The sequence below is a fragment of the Bombus huntii genome, chromosome 18, assembly GCF_024542735.1.
Source record: "Bombus huntii isolate Logan2020A chromosome 18, iyBomHunt1.1, whole genome shotgun sequence".
NCBI lineage: Eukaryota > Metazoa > Arthropoda > Insecta > Hymenoptera > Apidae > Bombus > Bombus huntii.
The window spans coordinates 5,223,659-5,245,015 of NC_066255.1; the positions used below are offsets into that span (position 1 = coordinate 5,223,659).

Genomic DNA, 21,357 nt, shown 5'->3' on the forward strand with positions numbered 1-21,357 from the left:
GCGATAGCCATAAGGAACCTCTCGACTCGAAGATATTTTATGCCAATTGACGGCCTTGACGATAAATCAAAAAGCCTCGATTTATGACAGTTCCTTAGGATTATCGCGATCCGCTTAATTCTATGTACACAGCTGGTGGCCGCCTCGAACGTAAAGGGTCACCGGACGTAACAGTAAGTGTGTGAAAAGTTTGGTTCCTTTCTTTGTCTGGTTTCTTTTGTCTCCGTGGCTTCTTGGTCAGTGGTACAGGATTGGAATGTTGTCTGTGTCTGGTATCAGTTCCATAGGATTTGGTTTGGTGTATTCTTGAGCTATTATGTAGCCTTATGGCGAGGGATTTGTTTAGGTATGCGGTGTCTATTTCTGCGAGACTGTAGATTATTGTATTTTCTTGTTACTCCGATGGCGTGGTTGTTTATTCTTGGCATCTCTGCTTCTTTATGTGTCTTTTTGTTGCTTATGTATTTAAGAGAGTTTTCGCTGATCGGCGTTTCTCAATGGAATATCTGGGGCAAGCTCTTTCGAACTTTTTGATTATTTTCCAACCGGCTATGTTCAAGTTGAACCACATTGCGGCTGCGTAATTATTGACACGATAAGTAGCACATAGCGCAATAACTTGTCATTTTTCTACGTACAAGATATTCAGCTACAGGTGTAAAAAGATTTAAGGGGTGATTTTTGAAGTTAAAATTAGACAAAGATCAGGAATGAAACAATTGCGTCTGCAGCTTCGTTTTTACTTATCCACAATTAAAAATCGATTGAAATGTCCTTGTGCGAGAGCGAATCTCTTTACGCGGATAAAAGTAGGTCACCTTGAGCAGAGAGATGCACAGTGATTTTCAAATCGAACGAAACGTACACCATCCTGCGCGAAAACGTTCTTGCGGCAGCGAAAATTCGTAGATTGAACATTAAACCTGCTTACTGATTGAAATCCATAACGGCATATCGAAAATCTGCTATGGGATTTCCGAGTAGAGGGGATTAATGTTTCCTCTAATCTTTTGCTTCCATAAATAATTAGTAAACAAAAGCATATATTAACAATGTTTATACAAAGTTCGCACATCACGATCGTCCCATCCGCGGATGTCCACAGGAAAATCACACAAGGAAATAGCAATCGTTTTATATTTAGTATTATTAGTAAATGTTCGATATAACGAAACGCAGTATAAGCAGAATACATACAATAAGCACTACACAAATTTCACATCCAAATTACTCGCGTTGGAACTAAATAAAAAAATTAAGAAAGTAACAAAAGATACAAAAATAAAGGAAATGAAAACGTTCAAAGAACTAGAAATGAAAAGGCTAAAAAAAAATCGACAGCAGAATAAGTTAAACCTATACTTAATCTATATTTAACTCTAACTTTATGTTTATAGAATTCTCCTAATTGTTTTTGGCTGTCGAAATGGTTCTATCTTTTCAGAATAGTTTTACCTTCTTACCAACTTCCTGAAACTACTAAAACGTGTTACTTAACAAGGTAGCAGTGGAGATTTCATTCAGAAAATATATTTACAATATCCTTCGCCAAACGCCTTCGTTTTTTGTACAGCTCGAAATTAGTCAGGAACAACCACAGTATCTAAAATATTATCTTATATAATATTATTATACAGGGTGATTGGTAGCTGGTGGTACAAGCGGAAAGGGGGTGATTCTACGCGAAAAAGGAAGTCGAAAATATAGAATACAAATTTTTCGTTCGAGGCTTTGTTTTCGAGAAAATCGACTTTGAATTTTCGCTCGGTACGCGTGCACTTTATCGCGTCTCGTTATAACGGATCTCACTGTAGATCGTTGTCTCGATGGAAAAATTAAAAAAAAAAAACTTCTATTCTATATTTTCGACTTCTTTTTTCGCGTAGAATCACCCCCTTTCCGCTTGCACCGCCAGTTACCAACCACCCTGTATAATTATATAATTATATAAGATATTTCTTAGTTTAATTAATTATTATTATATAAGATATTTCCTTTAAAATGTACGGTTGGGCGTGCCTATTGAGAAAACAAATAGGTTGCACACCAGGTGTGTTTAAAATGGTTAGAACTGCCTTGCAAGGCTAGTATTATTTTGGCAACGAAAGCGAGAACTTAAAAGAGCTATTCAACGCGATAAATATAATTTGTCATTCGATTATACATTAATTGATATTATTACGCATTACTCCATAAAACGAGAGCTTAATCAATCCTTCGAGTATAAATCGAAATAATCTTTTCGTAGCTTTCTTGCGTTTCTTCACTTTTTATTGCATGTGTATGTATGTATGTGAATATCGATGACTTTTTGATGAGCTTTTGCTTCTCTTCCTGGTATTGATTGACGGATTTTCTGAATTCTTTACGAATTTGTTTTTGACTCTTTTCAGTATGCTGTGGGGCATCTGTATTTGCGGGATTTGTCGAGTTACGCGATTAGCTACGATTACTTTTTATATCCTCCTGTTTATATACTTTTTAAAGTTATATCCCATAGTGTTCTTTTCGTACGATTTTCTGTGCGGCGGAATATATTAAGTTGTTAATGTCTGTTAGATAATTGGCCATTTGTTTTTCGAACTTGGTTCAGTCAGCCTTCTTGTATTGGAGCCTGATTGTGTTTGGCGATTCCTGCCGTATAATTCCTAGGTCCCCCGCTGTTGCTGCTATAATTTCTATTACTTTGTGATCGCTGTTGTAATTTGCGGTTTGTAGCTTACCGTTTATTGTCCGTGCTAGATATATTCTGTTGTCTGCTGTACAAATGTCCAGGAATTATGTATTTACATACATATATACATATTTTTAATTTATAGTGTATTTATCTTTCGCTTCCCCAACTGCGAGTGAAACCGCCTCTGAGATTCGCTGCTGTGTCTTCCTGCTGCAAGGATATAATAGTTACTGATCTCGTTGAATTTTAAATCCTAGTACACCGAGATTCGTCTTTTTTACTATTTGAACCTTATTGTTGTTCGTGCCATAGGCACTGATGATGTAGTGTAGTTGCTTTCCGTGTGGTCTTTAGTATCACGGTTTCGAATATCTTGTTTCTTTTTATTGCGGTGGGCTGTATTTATACGTATGGTATGTGTTTCTCGATTAGGATTGCTATACCTCCTTGTTTGGCATTCGATCTGTTCGATCTTAATATACTGTAGTCTGCGCTAGTGTGTTATTTAGTTTAGTTTCGCAGAGTAGGGGTATGTCTGGTTTCTTTTAATCTAGGAACTTTTTTAGATTGTATCTCCTTATGCTCCTTATAATTGATTTTAAGTTGGCTATGTTGGATTATATTTAGGTGTCTGATTTTTAATTCTATAAAATGTTTAGGGTTCGTACTGCTAAATTGATTTTCATTGGTCCTGGTATGTGTTTTCTTTGTAGGCTGCCGCGAGAAGGAATCTATTACTTTGTTTTTGAAGCCTTCGAGCAAGTATTTTATGTCCGGTTGTGTTGTTTCTTCGCACTTCGGTAGATTTGTATTGTGTATATTTGTTATCTCGGTCTTCATTGTGTTACGAGCGTAATTTCGGTGTGGTTGTGCTGCATGGTAGTGGGGTTTGTCCAGTTTGATGGCGAGCTGTGATCTGTGGGTTTATATACTTGGATGTCCTGTGGACTGTGTCTAACCTTTTCTCTTTCTCAACTATGTTTTTCGTTTATTGTTGCTCGTGCAAATTTTAAGAATGTGCATCTTTTGTAGTTTGCTGGATGCCTATATTCGCTGCAATTGATGCAGCCTAGTCTGTTATCTTCATTTTCTGTTCTATTGCATTGTTCAGGTAAATGTTGATCGAGACATTTTACACATCTGTATCTTAGTTTTCAGTTTTTGCTGGACGGAGTTTTCAGTTTTGGCAGTTGCGGACCAGCAATATCTGCTTTCCATGTATGGTTCCCATGTTACTGTTTGATATGCAATTGCTTTGATTTTTGTTAAATTGTTGGTTATGCTTGGAACTGAGTGTTGCATAAAGAAGTATTCTGATGCCCCTGGATTGGCGTTGAACTTTATTTTTGTTATTTTTGTGATTTTTAAATTTGCTATTTTTATGTTGATTATATCTGACAGGATTTCTTGTAATGAGTGATTTTGGTCTTATGTTTTTTGGTGCGAATATGTGTAGTATTTGTGTATATAGTATGTAGTATTTGATACATTGAGTGATTGAGTGTTTATTTGTGTATTGCCATTTCCTGTGTCTTTGAGGGTAAAGTCGGTTATGGCGCGAGATGTGTCGAGTTTGCGTTATTCATTTATTAGCTGTATATTGGTGACGGTTTCATTTTTTTTACTTGTTGAATGTGGTGTTTAACAGTTGTGATCGAAGTTAGCTTCTCTTTACTTTTCCGCTTTCACTTCGTTTGCTTGCTGAATTTACGTTTTTGATTCTTCGTTTCGTAGATGGCTAACTTGGTTATTTAGTTCTACCGGTTCTATCATTGTTGCGTTTTTCATTTTCGTTTGACTTAATGAACATTTTAGTTGGAGCCATCTTCTTTCCATGTTTTCATTCTTTTCTTATTGATTGATAAATGTGGTTGGTGTTTCTCTGATTTTCTCGCCGTCGGTAAGGTAGGAATCTTTTCTCTCTCATTTATGTTAAGTTATGATATTTTAGGTTGGTGATGTCTTCGTCCAATTCTTTAAGAGCTTTATTCTAATATTCTAATATTTCCTGTCAAGCTGTTGGATGCTGCTTTTACTGCCCTTGGTTGTTGTGCTTGTTTTTAGCGCAGTCTTGCTTGCACTTCGTGTGTAGCACGGTGCCATTTTATGGTTCTCGTACGGCGCGGTGGGCGAGACTCGTCGATTTCCTGCACCTTTGTACACGATATTTTTTCTTTTTATTTTTCTCTTGTAGTAGAGAGTATCCCTATCACGGAGACCACCAATTTTTCTCGCAGAGTTACCATGGGCGTACACTGTTACATTCTTTGGAGGTTAAGTTGCGCGTACTGACCAGAGGTGTCGATGTTTTGGTCCTTACCGCGCGATTTTGTGGTTACTTTCTCAATTAAGCTACCTAGATCGTCAGTGAATACTGTTCTCCAAATTCTTAAGCACCACTAGGAGGCCCCTTATACAATTGAAGAATAATTAAATACACAAAAATGTATATACATATTTATCATATATGATTAAATATAATATTAATAAATAAGAAGATATTTCTTATTTATATAAGATTATATAAGATTCTTGTGGGAAATTCTTGTGGAATTCGATTCTCTGTTTCTAAAGATCGTGATAATATGGTATTGCCCTTACTTTTATACGTCGAGTCTTTATGGATTTGTAAGCTATAAGATTTTATAAGTTTCCAATTTCCGCGAGATCAGCAGTGGTTGACTTACTTTGTTTAGTTAGAAGGCTGATGTTATTCTTGTAACTATTTGCTTGTATAGGTTTTAATTCGTTTCTCAAAGACTTTTATTTGAGGTTGAATCATTAAATAAAGATACGAAGTCCAGCCATGACTGCTTTTTACCTTCTCCTATTATTTTCCTCGATTTAGACCTAGTTTTTTTGAAGGCGACGAGCTTTTCAAACGAAATTAATGAAACGAAAGAACAAATCCATCGTTTAAAAAAGTGCTCCACCCAGTGATCTTTTGGTAGTATATCTTTACATACTGTAAGATATACTATACATTGACTGGTTTTACAATTTTATTTTAAAATTTCTTCTTCACGTTATATTTTTTTCCGCGATGATGTAATGCCTTTCGCAACGATAATTGAAAGAATAATATAATGAATTTTATTTTGTTTTTTATGTATTCAAACTGAAAATAATTTTGTATCAAGGCTACTTATACCAATAGCAGTCAAAATGACTGGTATTTGTCTAAGTGTAAAAGGGTGCTGCAATCTGTTTATCGAACCCCAATTAATCAGTTTCCTCGTCTTCTACAACTTGCCACACGTTTTTCAAATTTTTACCGCGCATCGTTCGATATGACGATATCAGTTCGATTCGATCAGACCAGATTCGATATGACGACAGCAGTGAAAAGGACTGGTTCTACAATTTTATAAACGTGTCGACTCTCGTTTAGAGATTATGGTCCCAGATGGATCAATAATACCAAAAGTCTACTACATAACATGGAATTGCTTCTGTAAGAAAGTAATAAATCGATAAGTATAAAAATATTCTATTATTACGTATTTTTTAAAGACCAGTCATTTTCACTGCTTTTGGTAGAAATAGCTTCGTGTTAACTATCGGTAGTTCCAGTGTTAAAATGCTGAAAACATTCACGCAGAAGAAATTAGCAGTTACGGTTGAATCATTCATAAGACAATGGGTGCAGGAATTCAACACGGGTAGAAAAACTGTATGATCACGTTTTCGCCGCCTGTCTCTCATTAACCGTTTTAGTGCCAGGGGTTTTCAAGAATCCGTGTCGGATTGTGCCATGCAGCGTGACAGCGTTTCGTTCATTTATTTGCGAGAAATTTTTTTTCGTTTATGCAGGTGGTTTACGATTTGAAATAAAAAAAAAAATTACGAGCTACTTTCGGAACCGAGCGCGTTGCGAATTGACGATTGTGACCAAACATCGCGACACAGTTTCACCACAGTACGTGAACAGCGTGATAGCGCTGCGTAGCGCTAAAACGGTTAAAGAGGATCTCAAGAAATACGTCTGCAATTTGTATTTGGAAGAATTTTACAATGGGATAACTCGACGTTGAAAACCGTCAAATATATTTTAAAATATGAGGTGGTATGGTGTAATAGGTACCGAAGGTACACTCAAATACGTTCAACAACCAATAACGTTTATTAGATTCTATCACTCGATAGCGATGAACGATTAACAACGGTTGAACGACAATTAACAATTAACTACGGTTGACGCTTGACGACGATTGACAACAGCGACGATCGACCGATCTGCCGAAAATAGCCGACTCGTTTCTCTTCACCATTCGCGCGTCACGGCTCGGGGTAGAATGTCCTTTTTGTTCCAGATCGAACGGATTCTTCCCTTCGTTGCCCATCGATATCCCCACTAGAGTGCGTTCATTAGATGTGTCGCAGCGGTTGGCGCGTGTATGCCCTTCTGAGAATTCGGCGGAAGAAGCGTGAAGATATCGATGGCGCATTGGACACGTCGGTCTTTCACGTCGCGCTTTCACGGCGTAGCGCTTTGTATCACGAAGCCGTTGGGAAGTTGCGTGACACGTGCCGTCACAAATATTTAACAAATACATAGAATGTTCGCTAAGACGCTTGGTACTAACGAATTCGCTAAAGACTGTGTATAGATCGCTAATAAGATCGCTCGAGACTCAGGCTGATAAACTGCTCAGCTTACGATCGCGTTCGTTTATTTATACTGGTCGGGGAGAGCCGGAAAATTCAAAATATCTTCGTTCGACGGTTGCACGTAGCGGCAACGTTGTTTTGCCCGGAGTTTATTTATTATTACATCGCGTGTTTCCTAACGATATCGATACTCCGAGGCAAAACAACAACACGATTCGAATTGTCTTCCAGCTCATATCTCGCTACATTTCCATTTATCGCGTTTCGTTCTCTCCACAGACGCCCTGTGTACTCGAGAATTTTCCAACAAAATTTTTTCCACGAATCAACTACTGCCTCGAATACGCGCATACCTCTCTATCCGTTTGATCGAGAGATCATCCACTGCCACTCTCGGACAGCTTGCTCAATGTGCTGTCTTGCTCTTTTATTGATAATGAATAGAGCAACGTCACACACGTAGGGACACGCGTTTCCAAGAACAATCGCCAGCAGGGAGGATACATATGCTTTCAATTTCAACGAGCAAAGGGGCAAATGGTCGCTAATAGCATTTTGATGAGCCTCTTTTCTTCTCTGTCTCGCACTGCACCATTCTCTCGAATAATCACTGTCTCTCGGTTCTCTTTCTCTTAGTTTCTCCATGCATTGTCAGTGCGTGTTTCGTGTGCATTCCGAGTGCAAGGAGGGGCCATGCTTAGTTCATTGATCATTCGGTAAATCGGTGACTCATGTGCAAGCCGGCATGCGTCTGCCCCTTTCTTTGCTTCGTTTTACTACTTCGCCCCTTTCAAAATGAAACGCTCGTTCGATCGTTACGCCCGCATAACGCGAAGCGTAGAAAACACGCGTCTATGCCTTGCCCTCTCGATAGTTAGCGTTGTAGAGCGGACCGTTGCTCAGGGCCGCCTGTACGTAGTCGTGGCACCCTGTGGTTCAGGATATTCTGGAGAAAATACAGAGGCGAAAATATATTAGGTTGTCCGAAAAGTTTCTTTCGTTTCATAAGGCGATAATTGATGAATAACAATTTCTGTTTTGTATTATTTTATTGAATTAGGTATGATCCATTTCGTTCTAATTCTATTATTATGTTCGTGCATAATTCAATAAACTATATAAAACGAAGAATATTGTGCGTCTATCATTTCCTTATAAAACGAAAGAAACTTTTCGGACAAGTCAATATATATAGAAACAACTTTTATAATGTAATATACTAATTATAAATAAAAACACACACACACTCACATATCCATATTGTATATTGTATATATATATACATATGTCATTTTATATATTATTTATTTTTATATATATTTTTATATACAGGGTGGTTGGTAACTGGTGGTACAGGCGGAAAGGGGGTGATTCTACGCGAGAAAAGAAGTCGAAAATATGGAATAGAAATTTTTTTTTTTTTAATTTTTCCATCGAGACAACGATCTACAGTGAGATCCGTTATAACGAGACGCGATAAAGTGCCAAGCCTCGAACGAAAAATTTTTATTCTATATTTTCGACTTCTTTTTTCGCATAGAATCGCCCCCTTTCCGCTTGTACCACCAGTTACCAACCACCCTGTATATTTTATATTTATTTTATATATACATATGTCATATAGATAGAGGAATTAAATTGAGAAGAGGGAAGAGCTTTTTTTCAAGAATAGACCAAATAACGTTATAGTGCATAGTGTAATATATTCAAGTTTAAAAAATGGTACATGTAGTTCCATTTATAATGGGATTCTATGTTCCCATGGGATTTAGACGAGTCAGAAAAATTGTAACGATGTAAAAACAATATAACACATTTTTCTAAAAGATACTTTGGAACGTGTTGTGTAATTAGTCTATCAAAGATTTATCTGAATTAGTAAGAATTTTGAAATCTACAAGTAGTTGCGATTAGGAGATAAAGGAAAAGCTATTTTCTTTTAGGATATTTAGTGTTATCACTCTCAGATTATTAAATATATTCGTTGATGTTTATTTAATATGTTTATGATTTGTAACTTATGACTTTATAAAATTCCATTAATAATTATAATTCGATTGTACAAGAGTTTAGTACAAATTAAATATGTTTTATCTTTTTTGCTATTTAATTATTTTGTTATAAATCTGCCATTTCATTTGTATCACGTAATTTATAATATTAAGTAGAGTAAATGATGATATTGGCTGACGGTATTTATATGTATAATTTATAGCTATCTACGGTTCCCACTTGACACAAATGTGACGTGGATTAAAAATCATGAAATTGTAGAGAAAAATTGCGTAACAATTGATATCAAACAAATACCTACAGTTTTACAATATACAGATACAGTCAGACAAAAATTTCTCCGTGCACCCTTTAAAACAATAACTTTGTATAACTTAATTAACTAACTTAAAATTGCACCAAACGAATCAAGTTTTTTCGAGAAGTTAAAAAAATTAGTTCATAAAATTTTGTGAAAATAGAAATTGGTCGGTATGACGACGAAAAAAGTAAAACTCACTTTTATAAAAATAAAAGTTTTATCTGCGCTTACAATGAAAATTTGAACAACACACTTTGAACATGTATGTCAGTTAGATACATGCCGAAAATTTCATAAAAATCAATTAACGTTACTGTAAACTACGAGCGATTAAAAATAGTGAATTTTTCAGTTTTTCATAACTTTCGGCCTATGTCTGTAAAAATAAATTTCAAATATCAAAATAAATTTTGATGTCTGTCGCTTGTGTTCGTACCAACCGGTTTCGGTGAATTTTTCACCATGTAATTGACATATGTTTACAAAACGTACTTTCTAAATTTTCACTATAAGCTCGGGAAAAAAGTTATATAACGTGATCTTTAGTACTTGCATCACCATTCCTATCAATTTCAATTTTCTAAACATTTTTTTCCCGCATCGTCTAGTTAAAACAATCCTTGCAATTTCTCGAAAAAGCTCAAGTCGTTTGGTTCAATTTTTAAAAAGTTACTGTACTTCAAAGAGTGTTTTTTGACTGACCATGTGTATTATGCACGTGAAAATTATCTGTTAGTGCACGATATCGTATCTAGATGATGACATTTCTACATATTACAAGGCTAATATAAGCGATTCGTATAAACATCTTCAGATTTATAACGGCAGAAAATTGTTTATAAATGGAATAAAATTTAGCTACCATTAGTTTTCGATTGTAACTTTATGATTACTTTTTGACGATGGGGAGAATAATATTTCTACTCCTTTGACGTTATTATCATCGTATCAAAAAGTTATTTATGTTATTTGAGGAAAATGCGTAAGAATGTTATGATATGCGTGATTTTTCGTTTTACAATTTTTATTCGTAACATTACATTAAAGTTTTACTTGAAGCGTTGAGAGGTTGTTTATCTGTTAAAACTACAATGAAATTAGAATATAAAAATTTAAAATTCAAAAATTTTGAGTAGACTTGCCAAGTCTAAATTAATTTGTCGATTTAGATACTATTTATATAGGTGAAATATAATTGGACGGAAGTACAGTTTTGTGAAGCTATCATTTTTCCACTTGTACAGAATTTTAACTTTGCTTTACAAGATTGAACATTTATTGTTATTAAACCACATGAAAATTATCTTTGTAACTTATTCCTCGTATTTTCATTCCTTTGTGTCTTAAAAATTTATCGAGAAATCTACAAATAATAGTTTTCTTAAATCTTTTATAAATGATAATTGTGTATTTGTGAGTTTATTTATTTGAGAAATTATTCTGATCAATAATTTCGAGAAACTTACAATCAAAACGTGATAATAAGAATACTAGCTGAAGTATCCTTGTTCCTTTCTGGCGTCGAAAATAATAATGGTAACTACATATTGGTATAATATGAATAGTTGTTGTATTGCTATTTACTAGCCTGATGATTTAGGATTATTTAAATTCTTTACATGTACATAGAGTTTATAATAAAGATGAAAGTTTAGGTGTAAAATTAAAAGATTTCTAATTTGGTTTAAAATTTTAAAAAGAAAATGGAGCTCTATGTTTTACAAGTATTATAATGTTTTGTTCTGAGTGTTACAGTTTTTGCAAACATATTATGTTATTTGAGTAATATTTACATATACCAAATGTGTGTCCTGTCCTTTATAGTCAAGCGTCGTGTTTAAAGAAATTGGATAGTCAGATGCTTGCCGGGTACGATCAGCGCATACTGGGGCCATTTTACAAGACCACGTTATGTGTCCGGTACTTTATGGTTAAAAACCTTATGAACGTATCAGAAAAATTTGCTTGCTTAACTTGTGTTTAAAGAAATTAGAAATGAAGTTAGTGTACATATGCGCGGGACAATTAAAATAAACAAAATACATGATAAATAAAATAAATGAAACTACATGAAATCAGTTGAAACATTTTTAAAACATTGTTGAAAATACTTCTGAAAGGTTAAATAACGTTGTAAAAATAAATTTAGTAGAGAAATTTTCCAAGGTTTGAAAAACAGCGTAACGGATTATTAAAGAAATTAAAACGTTGAATTTATGTGAATTACATGAATGAATTACATATTTGAAATAATGAAAATACAGATCGCATATGGAGTCGGAAATTTAAGACATAAAAATCCTACTTCTCATTTATTTCGTATTAATTTGCATTTTGCTTTATGGAAATATGGAAAAATATTCAAATATAATATAGTACGATTTATTAGGAATTAAATAAAAGTCGGAGGAAATCAAAATAAATTTTAATAAATACAATGATCTTGAGATACTTATTTTCATTTAATTTATGTAAAATTATCAACTATCTGTGATGAAGTATTGTGATATACCTTAAAATATGTTTACACTATCACATACATGTTTTATTCTAAATTTTCTGAAATACCATACTCATCGTTCTGCGTGTGGAAGGCTATTTAGTTGCACAAGATATTTAATCAAATATATTCAATCGTCAAGTAGAATTTCTAATTTTAAGCATTTAAAAGTCATTTGTTATTTTAACACTGTATAAATAATTACAGAAAACATCGTTGAATTAAAAAAAGGAATAAAATTTGCCTGGACGGATATTGAAATGAAACTTCAAATAAGGTAGTGGATAGTGTATATTTAATAGATTAATAGAATTAATTAAAAAGGAGAGAAATTCGTTAAATATTGAACGAAAACATAACAAAATTAACACTGGGTTCATATTGTTTCACAGAATATAATTTCACAGAACAAGATATAATTTCAGGAGAAAATTTAATTTTTTGCAGACTTCAAAAGAATACAATTTTTGTTTGTTATATCTTCCGTTTTGTCTTTCATTATAAAATGTTATTATATAACCGATTTTGTCAATTTTTCTTTTTCTTATCATGAAAAATCAAAAAGTGGCGTAGAATTTATAATTATTCACACCACTGTACAATGCCAAAACACGAGAACAGAAAGAGGCTATTGAATTGCATTAAAAAATAGATTATAAGTCAATAAAGATTCAATTACATAAATTAATGACAAAGAAGGTTTGAAAACATGATAAATCTTTATGAAGGAAAACAATATTTTTATTGAAATTGTTTGCAAATAAGCATGCATTGATAAAGCAATTGACTATAATTTATTGTACTTCAGTTTATTATCATTAGAATGCAAATTTTTATACATTTATAAGGAAAAAGGCAAAATGCACAGAATACACATAGTATGCGAAAATATATAAAATATTCGAAATATAGTATTCGTTCTAAGATTTGACGAGGCGAGCAATTTTCTACTTATTTATTTAAACATTTATTTAAACTCCATAAACAAATCTCGTACGGTATATTTCAAAACGTATATCGTACGATATATTTCAAGACGTATGAAACAGTGAAAAATATACCTAAATACTAGAAAAAATGGAGCGATCGGAATTTCGGTCTTCGTGTCTCGAAATTTTCGTTGGCTTGTTCGTACGGGCCTGAGGGTCCCGTATGCTTCGACTGCGCGTAACGAGCAGTTGTCGAGGTTCCCTGAGTTGGGCCAGTGGCAGCAGTTGCTGACTCTCCAGTACAATCACCGAGCGTATCCTTCGCGCGCTGAGTAGCAATAGTAACGCTTTGAAACGTGCACGTGTTTTCTCACTCGTGTGATCAAGAAAACCTCTCAAAATACTCGTTAACATAATTTTCTATCATAATCTCGCGACTGAATGTTAGTCGTATAGTGAATAGCGTGTTTATAATCGACGATATCCTATTCGTCCTGGTTAGTTCGTTATCGTGTTGCAAGGCGGCGTCACTTCAAACTGATTATTCGCGCGTTTGTTTCTCGTGATAAATACCGCGATACGAGGATTTAATCGAGTAATATTCAGTTATCGCAATATATTTTCATTTCACGGAAATCGGCATTCTCGCGGAGAAAGTCATACAGAGTAAGCGTTAAAATCACACTCTGACAGTTAAATAGAAAATTGACGCCCAACTGTCCAGCAGTTTGCGTTTCATTGCAATTTCCCATTAGTTCTAAACTATTTTTATTTTTCACTTTATTATTATTCAACTAATTTTTTTTATGTATGGTTAAATTCTTCCCAAATCTCATGTTTAAACTATTTTTCGTTTCATCTTTCACTCTATAACTCCAGTGTCGATTAACTCTAAATTGACTGAACAGTGTATAATGGAGTGTTGATGTGAGTGCAAGTTCAAGGGATACGTACAACGAGGAAAGATTTCACGAGATAACAAGAAATTCTTGAGCGATGGTTCATATGAGCTACGCGCAATGGGCTTGCCTGCCCAGCACTTATCGGAACAAGGTTCGTACATTTGTTTTAACGTGCTTTTTTCTCCAACCTAGTTGCCAGAATAGTTTATCAATGCCGCGCGCATACATCGCCGCGCGTAATATTTCTTCGTTACACGTTCGTTTGGAATGTTTGCGATTCACATGAAACATTTTTTTTCTTTTTTTTATTTGGTAAACTTTTTACAATCACTTCTCTTTGAGAATTATAAATAAATTATTTTGGCGTGGTACCGTAACTTGGATTATAAGAGTTTATAGTATGTTTGATTCTGTTAGTGTGTTGTCTTTTTAGCCTGCGAATCTGATCCTAGTACCTACCTAGGAAGGACGCCTAGTATAAATTTATTGCACAGAATATGGTATAAATTAATAATGCAATTGGTAAACGGATGTAATTAGATGATATTGATTATAAAGATTTTGTAAGTTTTACTGAATATTTTTCAGGATAGAGCATGATGATAAGAATCAAGATCTATGTGTATGTAATGCAATTTGTACTTGCACTGACATGGAAAAAAGAATAGACAATATAAGATAATATTTTTTCGTTTGAAGCTTCATTGTCCAAGACAATTAGGTCTGAACTTTATACTTTATGAAAAGTATAACATATTTTGCTTAATTAATTAATTTTCCTTTTTTGGGTTTTGGTGGTTGTTTAACTCTTATATTATATCAGTTACTGAATTTGGATATACATGAAACATTGCCGTGAAAGATCATCCATCGGCTGGAGTTGTGCCCCGGATGTTGATAGGTTAACATCCAGTGAATTTTGCTAGAAGTGCGTACATTCCACACTTATTTGCTTGATTTAGATGGAACTCGCGTCAGTGTAAATTCGTAATCGCGTTCCGTCCAATGATGTTTGAACTTTGCGAAGCGCGAAAAATCGTTTTGCTTGTTCCATTGATACAATACGACGGATAGATTAGTTTTACGAAGAATTACCGATGTTTATTTGCCGTGATATCGTTTCCATGTGTCAAACACTTGATAATGTGGTTCAAAGCGCTGCTTATTTTTTGCTTGTCAAACGTTACCTGCCTTGTCATTTTGTTTTCTAATTTCAAGTTATTTCTGCTTTATGAGAACTGTTAGATTTCGAGGGATAAGAAACTTGCATATTTCTGTTTCATTAAATACTAGGTGATTGCATGATGATAATTTAGAGCAAAGTTCCTACATGTTTTTGTGCATTTACGGAGACGAACGATATTTAAGTAAACGAGGCTGAAATATTGAACATTTTTCATGAATTTTAAGAAACGAAGAGAGTTATATGCGTTCAAAAAACCGGACTGTTTCATCATGCCATTATATATATAATTAGATTATTATATATTTTATTTATTATATTATATTATATATCATGATTATTATATATTATATATCACACATTATATATTATAATTATAATTAATTATATATATAATTAGTCGCTAATATACAAAATGCGATAAACAAAATAGAAAAGTTGTTGATTCTATTCATTTGAAATTTTATTGTATTCTATTTACTGTGTGTATGTGTGCACTGCTTTTATAGTATAAATTAATATCTTTATCTTTATTGATTTTTCCCTTACGCTTGGAAAAAAGATTAGATATAGTCTTTAAAAAATTTGCTATCTCTTTTGTTTTCAAATTGTTTCTTGGTTTCTTGTGAACATTTTTTTAATTACAGTAGTAAGGGGACTTTTTATACATTTTCTACTTACTCCTTTTTATAATAACTTTGGAACTGAAAACATATTATTCGTAACTAAATCTTTTGCTTCCAGAAAACATTCTTAATGAATGTAATCTTTCATTAAATTTTCAATTAAATAGGAAATGAAAAGCTGATCGATATTTGTAACTTCATATTATACCAATCATTTATTTTATTATTTAAATTTTGCATTTTATTAATTGAGCATTTTTTAATTTCTCTCATTTTTACGTTCATCGACTTGGTGTTCTGCTTTTCTCTTAAAAAATTTCTCGAAAACTTCGGTTATAGCTTCTTTCACCATTGCTACTTTAAAAACATTATGTATATTCATTTGCGTACACCATACAATTGTTTTTGGTTTACAAGAATCCGTATTATCGTTTATATTAGTCAAATTTAATATATTAATTTAGGAATTTATATTTAAAAACATGTAGTTTGATGCAGAATATATCGTGAAATTATGCAGCATATTTTTTAATAATCTTATATTATTGTTTCTCTTTCTTTTTAAATAAGATAGAAATAATTATGAGTAAGATAAAATTGATAAATGATCCAAATTAATTAGGAATTTAGGAATTTATATTTAAAACGAACGAGTTTTAAGTGTTGCGTCGGGTGTTTAGATACTACGTGACTTTGTAACGATTTCCATAAACAACTGTATAACGTGTACCTTTTTTAACGTGTATTCACAAAACAGCTTTAATATAATAATAACTATATAATAATATAATATAATAATAATAATAACATAATCGTGTGATATTCACTGAAATGCCGCAGATCAATAAAATATTAGTTATAATGAATCCAATCCAATGGCTTTAAAATTCGTGTACTCGCAGAGTATAATTTCTTATATTTAATTACAATATTTGCATTGATTATTTTATGCTTTCTTAGGGCATACGAAAATTACGTTGATGAAATAAAATAAATAAATGAGATAAAAAAACATGAAATAATATAAAAGGAAATAAAGTAATATGTGATAATATAAATAAAATAAAACAAAATAATTAATTAACCAATTTACAAATAGAAACTTTCGAAAAAATTCAAAGAAATATGTTTACTGAAATTGATGCAGAATGTCGGTAGGCACCACTTTCTAACCACCAGTATGTATCCAAGTTTTGCCTATGATTATATTTCGCAGGTTTGGAATTTGATAATTAATAGTGTAAATTTTGTCAGTTGCATATCAAATTTTTTTATCTATTTCGTTTTTGATTACATGATGTCAATGGATCAAACATCTAGATTCGCGTCTAATATATTGTTCGAAATCCAATGCTCAAAAGGATGTAAAGATCATTTGTCACAAAAAAAGTTTGATAAAGATTATTCGCCAGTGAGAAAAAGTTATTAGCACTTGCGTTTTTCGGAAGCGGTCCTTCCAAAAAGATCTGCCAAGTGCCGCCGAAAGGCGACAGTGCCTTACCATTTATATATGTGTTCTACCCTTATTTAATAGAGTGTTCAACGTCTCTCCTCTCATACTACAAAAAAAAATTTTTTTTTTTTACGTGGAGGAAATCTTCATAGACACCTTACCACCCTTGGCACAGGTGGGCAGAAGGTAGTGCCGGATTCTTACCGGCTAAAACCTCCACGGGCGGGACGACGGTAGACCAGTGTTGTGCGAGTTGATCGTCGGGCCCCTGTGTGCTTAACACGAAGCACGTTTAACCAAGTGTACTCCCAGAAAGTACATCCCACAGCACACGCAAGGTTGGGGCTTGGCCGCTTGCCTGTTGTATTCTTCTAATAAATGTTGTATGTTTCTTGTAATAAGAAACATTCTCAGTCCTCTGCTAATAATTTGTGCTCCTCTGTATGCCGAGCTGATTGGAAAGTATTTGATTCTTAATGTGGCAATTTCTCATAGCCCTCTCAAAATACAAGTAGTGAAGGCAAATAATTCCCTTAATTAAATCATTATTTGGATTAAATCATTATTATTAAATCTATTGCGAAGCTCTTAATAATATATTTTTGCAGCTATTATATTTCTTGTAGTAAGAGAGGGCCGTTCTAAAAGAATTCCTGTCTCTTCTAATGCACTTATTTTCAAGATGCCTAGCCTTGCGTTTTCCATCGCACTGGCAGAGATTTTATAACGTATGGGATTAGCATAAGTTATAAATAGGTCTAATTAATAATTTGTAACAGAAGATTTTAAGCTCAAGATTTAAGTCCGATGCAAACGATCCAATTTGCAACAAATGACCGCAACGGCAATGGGTTGGAAGAACAAGAAAATACATATGTATGCATCCTTCTTTTTTGAAACAGGAGAACTTTATTTATTTCTTTGCTTTTCCAACGGCACTGGAACGATGTCTTACGATAAAATATCGCTCATCTGCATCGACCCGTAAGATACACGAATAAAAGGGGTTTTTATTGGCCAACATAGCCCTACATTTCCGTTAGCGGAATTTTCACATGTTTATTACAAGTTGTATGTGTATTAATACAAGCGACGGGTGTGTATATCGCAACTGGTACCACTATGCGATTGGCCCAGACAGACGATATAAATGTCGTCCATTTGATTCGGGTTTAAGAGTGCTTCAAACGCAGCTGCGTACGACCGTCGTCGTTGACCGACGGTTCGGTTGAAGAAATCCGACGTTAAATTGGGTGAGTGGCGCCGGGCGACTTCTCCAACCATCTAGAACTTAGAATTTTTTTTTTTATTATTTAATTTGTACTTTACAATTTGTCCAGCTGAACATTTGGTAAATTTTTCTAACCTAATTGCTAAATAACATGTGGATGGCTACTCCCAGCGGGATACCATCTTCGAGTTTGACTATTATGTTTCTTTAGTGAGGTCAGTGGGTTGTTTTCTTCTTAGTCTTCTTTCTATGAGAGTTTTGCTCGCTTTGGCAGCCACCTGGTTTGGACGTGTTGCCGTTCTTTCCTTGCATTTTTTTGCGTATCTACCGATTTCTTCTTCGACCATTGGTATTTTTAAGTCTGCGTATATTCTTGTTTCTGACATACCATGGGACGTTGACTATTGTTCTCAGTATCTTCGATTGTAGCGACTCTAGTTTATTTATGTGGCTCGTTGCTGCTGTCCCCGATAGCGGTATTCCGTACGTCTAAATTGGTTTTATTATCGTTTTATAGATTTTAAGCTTATTTCCTATGCCGAGTTTAGAGTTTCGACTAGTTAGCCAATACATCTGTCTTTTATTTCTCAAATCGCCACTCGTCGACGACAACGTGAAAGTAAAATCATCCTTGTATTCGTATTCCGGTTTCCAAATTTTTGTTCTGGTTTGTTCTAGAGGTGTAGATATGTGTTTCAAATAACATTTTACTATATGCTATTATACCTAAAATAAAAAAATTCACTTATTTGGAGATTATTTCTGGAATCTTTCAAGACAAATCACTATTTCTTTGGAAGAATGTAGGACAAACGTAGAATTTGATACTTTGACAAATTGAAGTGGCAACAAATATTCGAAGTTTAAGAAGTGGTGCACTATTTTTTACAGGTTAGTTGTTATAAGTTACCGAATTTTCCCGCACAGATAACAGCTTTATTCTCTCTTCCTCTTCTCCGCCTCTTCTCAGTATGTACTCCAATTTATCTATCATCTTTCTTCTTTGCTTCCTTTTTTTTAATTATATTAAAAATAATTAGCATTGATCTGTCAAATTTAGGTTGAGCTAGTTTAGTTTATATAAAAATACAGCCATCTAGATACTCGGATGAAGTGTAAGGAAACTAAATGTAATTAAAGCTTTTTATGAATATCTCGTAAATAGAAATCGAGTTGCGGTTACATTTATAGGTCAAAAATTGTTCAAAATGTTGGCGTTGACAATATATTTCAAGCTTATTGAAATCGGTAAGGTGTCCGCTGTTCTATTTATATAATTGTCCAGGCTATCTCGACCATAACCTCGTACTTATGTATTGGGTTGGCTATTAAGTGATTGCGGATTTTGTCATTAGGTAGTAATGATCTTAAACATCGCTTAGTTGCCAATCCAATACGTCCCGAAGTGGACCAATCGCATATTACTGTTAGGTTGTCCGAGAAGTTTCTTTCGTTTTACAAGGAAATAATGGACGCACAATGTTTTTTGTTTTATACTAGTTTATTGAATTATGCACGAACATAATAATAGAAATATAACGAAATGGATCATACCTAATTCAATAAAATAATATAAAATAGAAATTGTTGTTTACCTTACGAAACGAAAGAAACTTTTTCGACGATCTAATACCGTTGTACTGATGTGACTTTCATGATACTATCGATTGTTATATTAAGTTTCATCTTTGCGAAAATAAGTGCAACCTGATGTTATTTTTTCGAATTTTTTAAAGGCTTATTATGACCTTCTCCATCAAAAAACCATAGCCATACTTTTTATTCCTTCTTAAACACTGATAATTCTCCCTAAATAACTTTAAAATTTGCGTGTGAAAATAAATGAATAAAAATCAAATGACCAATGTCACTGACTCTCTAATTATAGGTAGTTTCATAAAAGGTGGACGAAAGCACAACTCGCTCAACCTTTTTTTCTTACAGTAGTAAATGAGAAAGTCTGAAACTAGCGGTTGATGCGTTAACCGAGTGTTCTTTCGTGAATCGACCGACTACGTTCTCACAATCGTTTAATTACAAGAGACTTCTCCTGTCTGTACTCCATGTCACATCGCGTTCAGCTTTACGCTCGAGGAGAAAGCATTTGTTGCTTGGATGTTGCAAGCCACACTTATTTCTTCCCTGTAATTCCTTCGTAATTACATAACGAAATTGCATAAGTGAAACGTTTGTGGTATTTTCATAATAATGTGCTTTTCGATGCGACTAAGGCAATTTGTTTCTTTTAAACTTCTTTCTTTCTTTTATAACAGGCAGTATATGTTTTTTAAGAAATGAACTAAACCTAACTCAAAGATATATATATGTCGGAGATGAAAGGACATCGGGGCCTTGCTTTTGGAATTTTTGGGAAGATCCCCAATACTTTAGTCTAAACTTTGTATCATAGCTGTGCTTAAATAATAAAACTTAGAAGTAGTTGTTTATGATTTAATCGGATTATGTTTGCTCGAGATTTGTAACAGTGGGTTTGGACTCGAGGTGACACAACTGGTCGCTAAACGTAGACACACGGTCACGGGAGGGCGTTTTTACCTAACAAAGGTATGCAGTAGTTGTATAGCTCTCCCTAAAAATATAGTTGACCCGAGGGGTACAGAGAGGTACAGAGAAGAGTATATAAATGCAGTTCCACTTGGACTGAGTTAGTTAGTTGAGTTCTGCTTGTACTGTGGACGAGTTAGTTGAGTTACACTTGAATTGTGGACAAGTAAGTTGTGTTCGACTTAGACTTTGGAAGAAAGCGCATTCTGTTACCCCGTTGACCGCGGATTCGTTGTTGGACCTAGGATCATTGTCATTAGCTTCTCGAGTGTCTGATTACCGCGGTTACTTGTCAAATTCTGCAATAGTCGTATTTGCACTAGTCAGTGTCTTCTCTATTGCATAGCGACAATGTGTAGTCCAAAT

At 33.9% G+C, this 21,357-nt stretch overlaps 2 protein-coding genes and 1 non-coding gene across 5 annotated transcripts in view; 1 reads left to right on the top strand and 2 right to left on the bottom strand.

Annotated features, from left to right (window-relative positions):
- LOC126875500 (uncharacterized) overlaps positions 1-21,357 on the bottom strand; it is a 555,738-nt gene that overhangs the window by 445,492 nt on the left and 88,889 nt on the right. The window contains exon 1 of one of the 3 annotated variants that reach the window (XM_050638472.1): positions 744-755. The exons of the other annotated variants lie outside the window; for them this stretch is intronic. The gene's annotated coding sequence lies outside the window, so the exon portion shown is untranslated. Of the gene's footprint in view, positions 1-743; positions 756-21,357 lie in introns of those variants that run through there. 3 annotated transcript variants of the gene reach the window in all.
- Positions 1-21,357, top strand: part of LOC126875523 (uncharacterized) — a 422,308-nt gene that overhangs the window by 51,995 nt on the left and 348,956 nt on the right. The gene's annotated exons all lie outside the window — the stretch shown is intronic.
- On the bottom strand, positions 17,201-17,307 carry LOC126875604 (U6atac minor spliceosomal RNA). The gene has a single exon (XR_007693577.1). It is a non-coding gene; the product is annotated as a U6atac minor spliceosomal RNA (small nuclear RNA).